The following is a 9,788-nucleotide window of genomic DNA, read 5'->3' as shown; positions in this document are numbered from 1 at the left end:
AAATGCTAGGGGGTGCTTACTTTTTTGGTTGAGTGTATATATATTTGTCATATATATATATATATATATATATATATATATTTAAACATTTATTATTAGATATATGGTTACTTGTTTGTCATGGGCAAGTTTGGATTATTTTAATACCAACTCCGGTTTAGACCGATGATACATGCCGAATTATAGTAACCATGTACAAGAGATACTGTTAAAACGTATAGTCATTGTACGAATTTTGTAACCACACCAACATTATAAATAATTTAAATGACTACTATGGGTATTACTCGCATCGCTTACGGCCGTGCGGGATTGCCTCCTTTATCTGCGATAGGAGGGGAGGCATATAAAGTGGCCGTTGTGTGACATAGTCCGCAACAAGTAGCCCGTACATGATAAACTCAAATGTGTTGTTCATGTTCACTTCTATGTGTATTAAACTGTACATATGTTCCTGAACTGATGACTCCACTCTGTCTTCTTGAGAGTTCTATCACCAAGCAGCGGTGTGCAGAGTGGTGGTACATGTTCCTGAGTTGGAGCACCGTTCCTGAGAAGACCAACTAGCAAGCCGTTGGATTTCGGGTATATTGGTAATGTGACTTGTCGCATAGTCCGTGCCCAATCCGAGTTCCAGTCGTCGCGTCGCCGTTGGATTTCGGGAATAGTGGTAATGTGACTTGTCGCATATGCCCCGTGCCCAATCCAAGTTCCAGTCGTCGCCTGAGGAAGTTGGTAATGGTGCGATACAGCACTTTACCCCGTGCCATCAACGATACCTGTGCCCACCATATGGTTGTGAAGGTATTCCACGTTAGCGTGACTGAATTGGTAACAAAACTTGGTAGCAGAACTTGGTAGCAAAAGTCGGTAACATGAGTTGGTAGCAGAACTTGGTAGCAAGAGTTGGTAGCAGAACTTGGTAGCAAGAGTTGGTAGCAAAAGTTGGTAACAAAATAAGTATACCAATTTAACATCCTCTACAAGTGACGTTTGGGAGTGACATACTTTAAGTGATGCTGAACTTGGCATGTGTGCCGCTTGTGTTGGTGAGCTGCTTCTGACACAACATAATACATGGTAGCGTACAGACTAAGTTTTGATAATTTAAAGGGATCGTTGTAAACTGCAACAAAACGAACCCCGCCTACTCGGCCATCCTGACACGGCTCGCGGAGACATTTGTACAAACAATATGTATATGTATATATACACCGGTATATATGGGCAATTCCAGTGTTACGGACTTAACAAAGAGACAATTTTTTCAACATGTAAGCCAAGGTATAAGGTATAGATAAGGTATACTGGTACTTGATTCATTGTTATTCAACCATCAGTGAAATACATGCTAATTTTCATGACAACCCTCTGGATATTTATTGTCATGACAATGGGTCCTGGGTTATTGCTGAGAAAATTGATGCTTTGTCTTACACTACACATACGTGTAATGTCCGTAATGAAAACAAAGCGTCAATTTTCTCAGCAATAACCCAGGACCCATTGTCATGACAATAAATGTGTGTTTCAATGATGGTCAAATGACAATGAATCAACTAAATGTACCAAATCATTATCTCAGTTTTGCTGAAACTTGACTTAAATGATGAAAAATATGTCTTGTTGTACTGTCTGTAATGCTGGAATCGCCCATATACATAAATATAAACTAGTAGGGGCCAAGCAGCAACAAAATATCAAAATTTCTAAGTGCAAATTTTCAGAGGGAAATAAGTTATATTTTTCTATAGGCAATAAAACACATTTACTAAGTGAAAAACTGGGGGTGATTGAACACACCATCCTCCCACCTTGAATTCTGGGGGGGGGGGGGGACGTGCATCCCCCTTATCTACACCCCTGCTCTCAACGTGAGAGAAGCCCTCTCCCCCGGTTGTCTCGAAAGGGTGCGGCCATCCCCCTTCCCTCCCGGCTCTGCTCACCCACCCTTGTGAACTTAGCCCATGTTCCTCGACCGATCTTTTTTATCCCAATCCCAGACAAACATTACTTGGCTGCTTTTTTCACCCCAGACAAACACTTAATTTCAACCAAGACAAACACTGCGGTAAAAAGAGCAGTCTAGGAATCTAGACTATTTCAAAGTAAGCTCTCTTTCCAGTAGCTCCCCCCCCCTCCGCATTCAGTCATACTACAAAAACACAAACGCAAATACACATGCATACTCACACTTAAATACACAAAAGCACACGCCCAAACTCTTGCATTCTATAAATATGTTTCATTTTCGTTAAACATAGATAACAAATTCAAGAGACTATATTTTACGCGTGCTGTACTAAACGAGTCAATGTATCTCATCGCAGTTCAATCATGATCTTGGCATCATAACTATGGGTTTTAACTAACCCCGCGGACCGTCCCGAGGAATGTTGCACTAACCCCCCCCCCCCCCCCCCCCCCACAGCGCCTCCGGCGCGACCGCCCCAAATGACACGGTCCCTCGGGGTTAGGTTTTGTCATAAAGTGTGGATCTAATTATTTTTATTGAGCCCGTCCATGTAATGACGTGGCATGTAGGGACGGAACAAACTATCGTCTTCGTGTCAATTCTATTTTGATGTTTCAACGACCCGTTTCAGTATGAAACTTTAATCTTTTCTGAATACACATAATTTATATAATCTTCAATTCCCATCTAAGTCTTATATGTAATCATATCGATCTCAAATTTATGTGCTATATCCTGAATAAGTTAATATATGCAAAGTAACTATAATACATTGGAATAGCATATATGGAAATAGCTGCATTTATTAACCCAATCATGACCAAAGTTCACATCGGTGGTTTGGCCCGATAAATGATGGAGAGCAATTAACACACACCACATAATATATGAGCAGAAAGAAGAAGAAAAAAAAATCAGCATATACTGTGCGCATTATGAATGTGTCAGTATTTGTTGTTTGATGTTAATTTTTTAAAAAGCAATGTAAGTATTACAATGCTTGAAATGGCCAACAAAAATTGGCAACTTTTTAACTTCTCGACAAAATTTTCATTAATTTATATTCATTTGAGATACAGGCCTTTCCATAAGATATATGTTGCCCTGTTGCCAATTTGAAAAAGAATCGCTGATAAACTTATTAGGCTATGAATAATTCTGGTCCTTAAAAGGTTAAGAATGTAGCAAACTGCCGCCCCTCCCCCCGGAAAAAAAACCACACACCAACAACCTTGAAGTAGAGGAGAACTAGACGGAAGTGTTGGATAACGATTCTGTATATGCCTAAACTATAAAGTTGCAACATGCCCACTTACATGACTTATGACTTTTAATGTGGTCCTATGGGCCCTATGCATGGTTGTATATACTTTAATCACAATGCTACATTTGCAGTGAGGTGTGTTTACGTTTTGTTCGAAAATCCCAACATGACATGTACATAATCATGACTGCATCCATCAAAATCTCAAATGCTCAACAACAACAAATATACGATGTCCATTGCATACTTTATTAAGAAGTTAAGATAAGATCTGTTTTGAAGCTGAAGCCAAGTAGGCATAAGCATGGCATTTACATCGAAGCGTAATTGTGTTTCATTAACCTGTGGGTTAGGAAGATTTTTAGAGATGTCTGGAAAAACGTATTAGACTGTATAAAAATTAAGATTAGATAGAGAATGGAGCTTTACTTTGGCTTGGACGGATAATTCTTGGAATAATCCTTGTGTAGTATGATATTGTTTAAATGGTAAGATGCGTAGAAATAAGAAAACATTTCTGCAAAATTTGAGCCCATTTTTCAGTATATTCAACATACAGATTTGAAACAGGATTTTTAGATGAAAAATTATCTGTCATCGTTGCAATGATAACATTTTGTTTTAGTTTTTCTTTGATGTTTGTTCATGAATTAATAATGTATAACATTATTCTTTACAAGCATCAAAGAACTAATATCAGAATAGAAAATATAATGGTAACGATTTTGAGAAGAAATAAGTCGGATTTGCTTTAAAAAAATATCTGAATATATATATATATATATATATATATATATATATATATATATATACATACTGGGTCCTCTGGCATCAATGGGGTAAAGATGTTTAATCATGCAATGATCAAAGTAAACAGTGAAATACATGAAGAGTGGATAATACTTTCACTTGATTATTTTGGGGGATAATTAGTTGAAATTCATGTTCTAACATGAACCCATGAAGGATTTTTTTTTTCTCTCGGAAATATATTTCCACAAATCTCTATACAAAAGGTCACGTAAAGTGCGATACAGTTGCACACCTTCTTGTGGATTGGATGGGAGATGAAGGTTTCTTTCAGTTACATACAGACCGTAAAGCTCAAAGACGGTTGATTTCTTGCATGACTGACCATCTTTGAAGACACCATATTAAGACAAACATCAAGTTCAAGCGCATCCACCGTTACCAGTTTGTCATATGTATTGCATAACTCTCGTATCTGGAGAACTGTACATTATAGTAGGTTTCCCAGCCATTGTGTACGTCTTATTACTCTGTACTTGTATGTATAAGATCATTAAGTCATACACGTGTTTGAGATGAATAAGTAGTACGTACGAGATACATACGAGATAATAAGCAGCATGTATACGAGATAGCGGCGACATTTTTTTTTTTTTTGTTTTTGTTTTTACCCATGTCCCCAATGGGTCTTCGCAAGGTTCGTAATTGTGAAAATGAAATCAACCGTGTATTGTTCGTTATTCTGAAGGTTTGTTAATCCGAAAATGAAAAGAAGGTGCGTAATAACAAATCTTAATTCGGAATTACGAACCATATTTCTTTATAGGATTTACGAACATTCGGAAAAACGAGCCATCGTTACATAATATCAATTTTAATAACATCGCTGTCTTTAAAGGTAGTCTGCATTTCTTTGTACTTCACTTTCTGTTAGCGATTCATCAACTTCCTTATTCATCGGATAAGAAAAGAGGTATAGATATGGTATACGCTATTATGGTAATGCGTACTTGTTTACTTACGTTAGGAAAAGGGTGGACATCGTCGAATTTTATTCCAATTTATATTGGTTAGGTCAAGTGGTTCCTCAAATTTTTAGTCTTAGATGGAATATTTGTAATATACATTTCCAATTGTAGCTCCAGGCGACTTTACGTAAATGATCATTTTATACTGTATACATATATGAATAATACGTGTTCATGTGTAGCAAAGAAATCTCGACGAACGTAACGATTATTTGAGTGCAATATGTTTAACTTGCAACGTCACAGCACCTCATTAAGATAAATAAGGTTATTCTGTTGGCTAAAATACTACCTTGTACTGATATACCAGCAGAAGTTTCCGCATTTGTTTCTTTTCCACAATTATCATAGATAGTGTGTTAAAAGTCTATAGTATCATATCGAGTAAGAATAGAATGTTTCCAAGTTTTGTCGTAGTTATAGAATATTGTATCATAATGGATAATTTATATAAGGTCATGAAATTGACCTCATGAAAATATTGTCATGTGGCTGCGAGACTGAGTGACTCCTACAAAACCGTGAGTTCAGTATAATGTATATGGCATGCTACTTTACGACATATTCAGCATTAATACAGCCATGTGTTGCTCAGCAACTTAGGATATCATGATTATGTATAAGATAATGATAAGCATATTCCAAGGTCCAAAAGGCTGTCGATAGCGGTTTATGGATGCAGCGACATTTTCATCGGGACATTGAACGCGAAATATAAATGATTAACTTAGAACAGGCGGACTGCTCCCTATATTCTGTTGTTTTTCTTCTTGTTGTTGTTCTTCTTCCTTTTTTGTTACGTACAAAGCAGATTATTGGCATCTAAGCGAGTAATATTTGGTCCTGTATATTCCATTTGTCTTGTTAGACGATTAGTGTATCTCTCTCTCTCTTTTAAAAACTTTATTTCGATGCCAAGAAGTGTATAATTTGCAGAAATTGTGGCACTCACTGGCAAGCGGTTTTACTCACTGTCACTTGCAAGTATGAACGAAATGGTACGAAAATCGAAAGAAAAGCCATCATTGCTAGAGGCCAATCAGTACGGACAAACAGACGTTGAATTACGCTCATGAGGAATACGTAAATCCAAAAGCAAAGGTTATCGCGGTACGCGGGTATCATCATAAGTAGCGGTACGTAAGTGATTAGATATTTGTAGTGATGTGCGCATGCTGAAAAAAAAAAAAGTAATTCTGAAACAATACCCCCCACCCGCCTCCGGTTGTTAGCGTATCATAGCGAAAAATCTCCTCCTATACCACATCAGTTCTTGTTGAGGTCTGAACAGTCCACAGCCAGTTCTGGAGAGTACTGAATAAAGCTAACATCAAAATGGCGAGGATTTTTAGAGCCCTCCTAGTCTTGATCGTCGTAGGAGCAGTGCAGGCCGAACTAGGTGAGCTCGACACTATTGTTGGTGTTTTATTGTAGGCTACTAAACTTATCGGGCATTTTCTTGCGTTTCGCGAGCAGGACAGGCTTTCACAACCATATGGGAGAGTGACTTTTTAGATGAAGTGGATCAAGTACATGTACTATTAAACAGACAAGCATCATACACGAGGAAACTCATCAGGACACTCTCTCACTCTGTGATATTTCTTTCTTTTGTCCCTGATTATTATCACTTTTTTGTGCAGAGAGAAGAGTATTTTATATTTCTTACATAATATGGACACACAGAAAAAATGTAGAGATAGATAGTCAAGATACACAATGCTCGACAATAGCATCGAGCCGGGACCACCATTATTTAAAAGATTATACATTGTATATATGTTTTGGTGGCCCGATCGCATCTCCAATATGTATCGAGTAAGTACATTATTTTTGTATGTGCTATTGTGTGTTCTTCTTGTCCGGAAGGAGAAAATACAATGCTTTCCGCTCAGAATAACATAATATATCTAAGCAAGATGCCGTATAAGACGATATAAAAGTCGTCATCATTGCCAAACTATGTCTATTTTGAAGCCAAATTTGGCCAGCGCTTTTGTTTTTTTTTAACGGCCAAATTCGTGAATCAATCTAATAATAAGATATAAGTGGCCAAAGTCATAGAAAATAATGTTGTCCTTAGCTGAATTCAATGCTTAATAATTATGTTTAACTTAATGAACATAGTCGTAGTTTACATGGTATTTGAAGAACTTTAGTTTCTGTTTATATTTTGAATAACATGGTCGCTAATCGTGAAGATCCTTATTACGCAAAATCATAATCACTAATGATAATAACAAAGAAAAGATTAAAATCAATGATAACTTTTATGGTCATGTACTGATTATAATAGCGATGGATATAGTCGATAATGATTACCATCGTAATCATTATCACAGACGGAATATGGAAAATGTGACTGCTGCTAACCATAAAGATCCTCCTTACACATAATCATCATTAAAAGTACAAATAAACTAATGATAATCAAAACGGAAAGATCAGAATCAATGATGATCTCCATGGCTACGTATTGGTTATAATAACGATAAATACTGTAGGTGTTACAAAAATAAATCCCACTTATGATTCTTGATAGTTCAAAAAATATATGTCAGAATGATAACACTGACATTGATATGAGCAATAGCTGAAAAGGTTATTGCAGGTTATTTAAAAATGACAGCGTAATTTAGATTCATTAAATTCAATATTTATTTTTTAAGTGGGGTTCAGATATTGCTCTATTTTCAACCCTCAGTGGAAAATTTTAATTTTGCAAAGGGGTTAATTGGCGTGCATGGGAGTGTGTGGTTAACATCCAGGCGATGGTCCTGCACAATGGTCAGGGTTTGAATGTTCCGATACATATTCATGAGAATTTCCAGTGACACAACTAGTCTTTATTCATCCTGAAATGTAGTGTATGCAAGCACATGAAAACATGTGCTTACTTTTTTCATGTGCATGCAATTTACCCTTTACCATGAATCCAGATTATCAGTACCCAGGGCAATCCATTCTGAACTATTGATAAATTATTCACCATGTTCACGTACCTTAGAGCAAGCCTAGTCAGCAGAGCTCTGAAAAGGTGGTGTTCATGTCCATTGTTCGGGGTCATTGTAAGCACACACTTACATACACATCATTGGTTCCTGTGTTAAATTCAATTTTGTACAGAGGGTTCAAATTTGACCAAAATTTGGAACTTTTTAAAATTGATCATTGATATAATCAAACTGATTCATGCTCTCACATTCGAATCACCTGCAACTACATTTTACACTATTCAGCTATTGCTATGTTTTATTTGATAGTTTTCGAACTAAGGATCAAGAGTGGGAAATGTTTTTATTTTTAACACCTAGTATAATCAGTGATGATATCATCTCAATTGTTAGCACAGACAGGTTATGAAATTGAAATTGTGATGAATTCTGTACTATTTTCGTCATCGTATCATCGTCATTATCAATAATTACTTTATCTACTTTGTATGACAGAGGGCAGTATTCGTCTTGTGGACGGTAGTAAGGCCAACGAAGGAAGGGTCGAGATTTTTCACAATTCCGTGTGGGGCACGGTCTGCGACGACGCATGGGGTATAAATGACGCGCGGGTGGTTTGTCGGCAGCTAGGCTATGAAGAGGCCGAAGCAGCCACCACTTATGCGCATTTCGGCAGCGGAGAGGACGACCAGCCCATCTTCATGGACGAAGTGGGCTGTAGCGGTAGCGAAGTAGAACTGGCCGACTGCGATTTCGAGGGGTGGGGCGATCATAACTGCCAACATTCTGAAGATGCGGGAGTGAGATGTTCAGATCCTGGTGAGTACTCTCCAACTTGGTTTGGGCTCATTTCCAGTGGCGGGCCCAGAGGGGGCGCACCGGGGGCGCGCCCCCTCTTTATCTGTTGTAAAAAAAAAAAATGAGATGAAACCCCGAAATAGCACCAGAAATATTGTTTGCGCCCCCCCCCCTTTCTGAAAGTCCTGGATCCGCCCCTGATTTCTATTCTTCACTTTATTTCAATGAAATAAAATTCTATGTATTGCATAACACACACACACAAACACACACACACACATATATACATGTATGTGAGTGTGTGTGTATGTGTGTGTGTGTGTGTGTGTGTGTATGTGTGTGTAAAATGCATATACATGCTAATACATACATTATTTCTCGCGCAATCAAACATACACACGAACGATAAAAATATGGGTGCCTGGTATGGCAATGAGACATGAAAAGAGAGAATTCGTTAATAATGAAAATTATTGAAATTTCACTTTTGTTTTGCATTTTACTGTTTACGAGGTCTTTTTAGCATTCGTCAAATCAAAAATAATTCAGTAATGATTATCACAATAATTAGCGAAAAACGCAGTGCAACGTGAAGTACAAGAAAATACGCGAAAACATTATTTTTGTCAATCATTTGCAATGAAAAACATCTCGACGGAAGAATTTCATGAATTTGAATAATTACGCAGTACCCGCTGCATGCTATAAGGATTAGAACCAAGACATGCTCTCGGGCTAAAGCTCGGTGATCTAGTGGAGATGACGCCCTGTCCGATGATTAAGGAGGTCGTAGGTTCGAATCCTATTCGAGAATGTACTCCCATGATTTTTTATCATGGCTGCTACCAAAACACTGATCAATTCAATGCTTATTTTACGTCGATGTAGGGCAATTTGTCAATCAGTTGCAATGAAAAACATCTCGCCTGAAGAATTTCATGAATTTGAATGAATAATCTTTCTTGGAGCGCATTGCAGGATTGTTATTATGATACCGTCCATTTCCGGTATTAAGACAC

The sequence above is a fragment of the Diadema antillarum genome, unplaced genomic scaffold, assembly GCF_040938485.1.
Source record: "Diadema antillarum isolate AM-2024a unplaced genomic scaffold, OU_Dant_1.0 seq00000962_RagTag, whole genome shotgun sequence".
Taxonomy (NCBI): Eukaryota; Metazoa; Echinodermata; class Echinoidea; order Diadematoida; family Diadematidae; genus Diadema; species Diadema antillarum.
Note: the sequence above shows the minus strand (reverse complement) of the source record.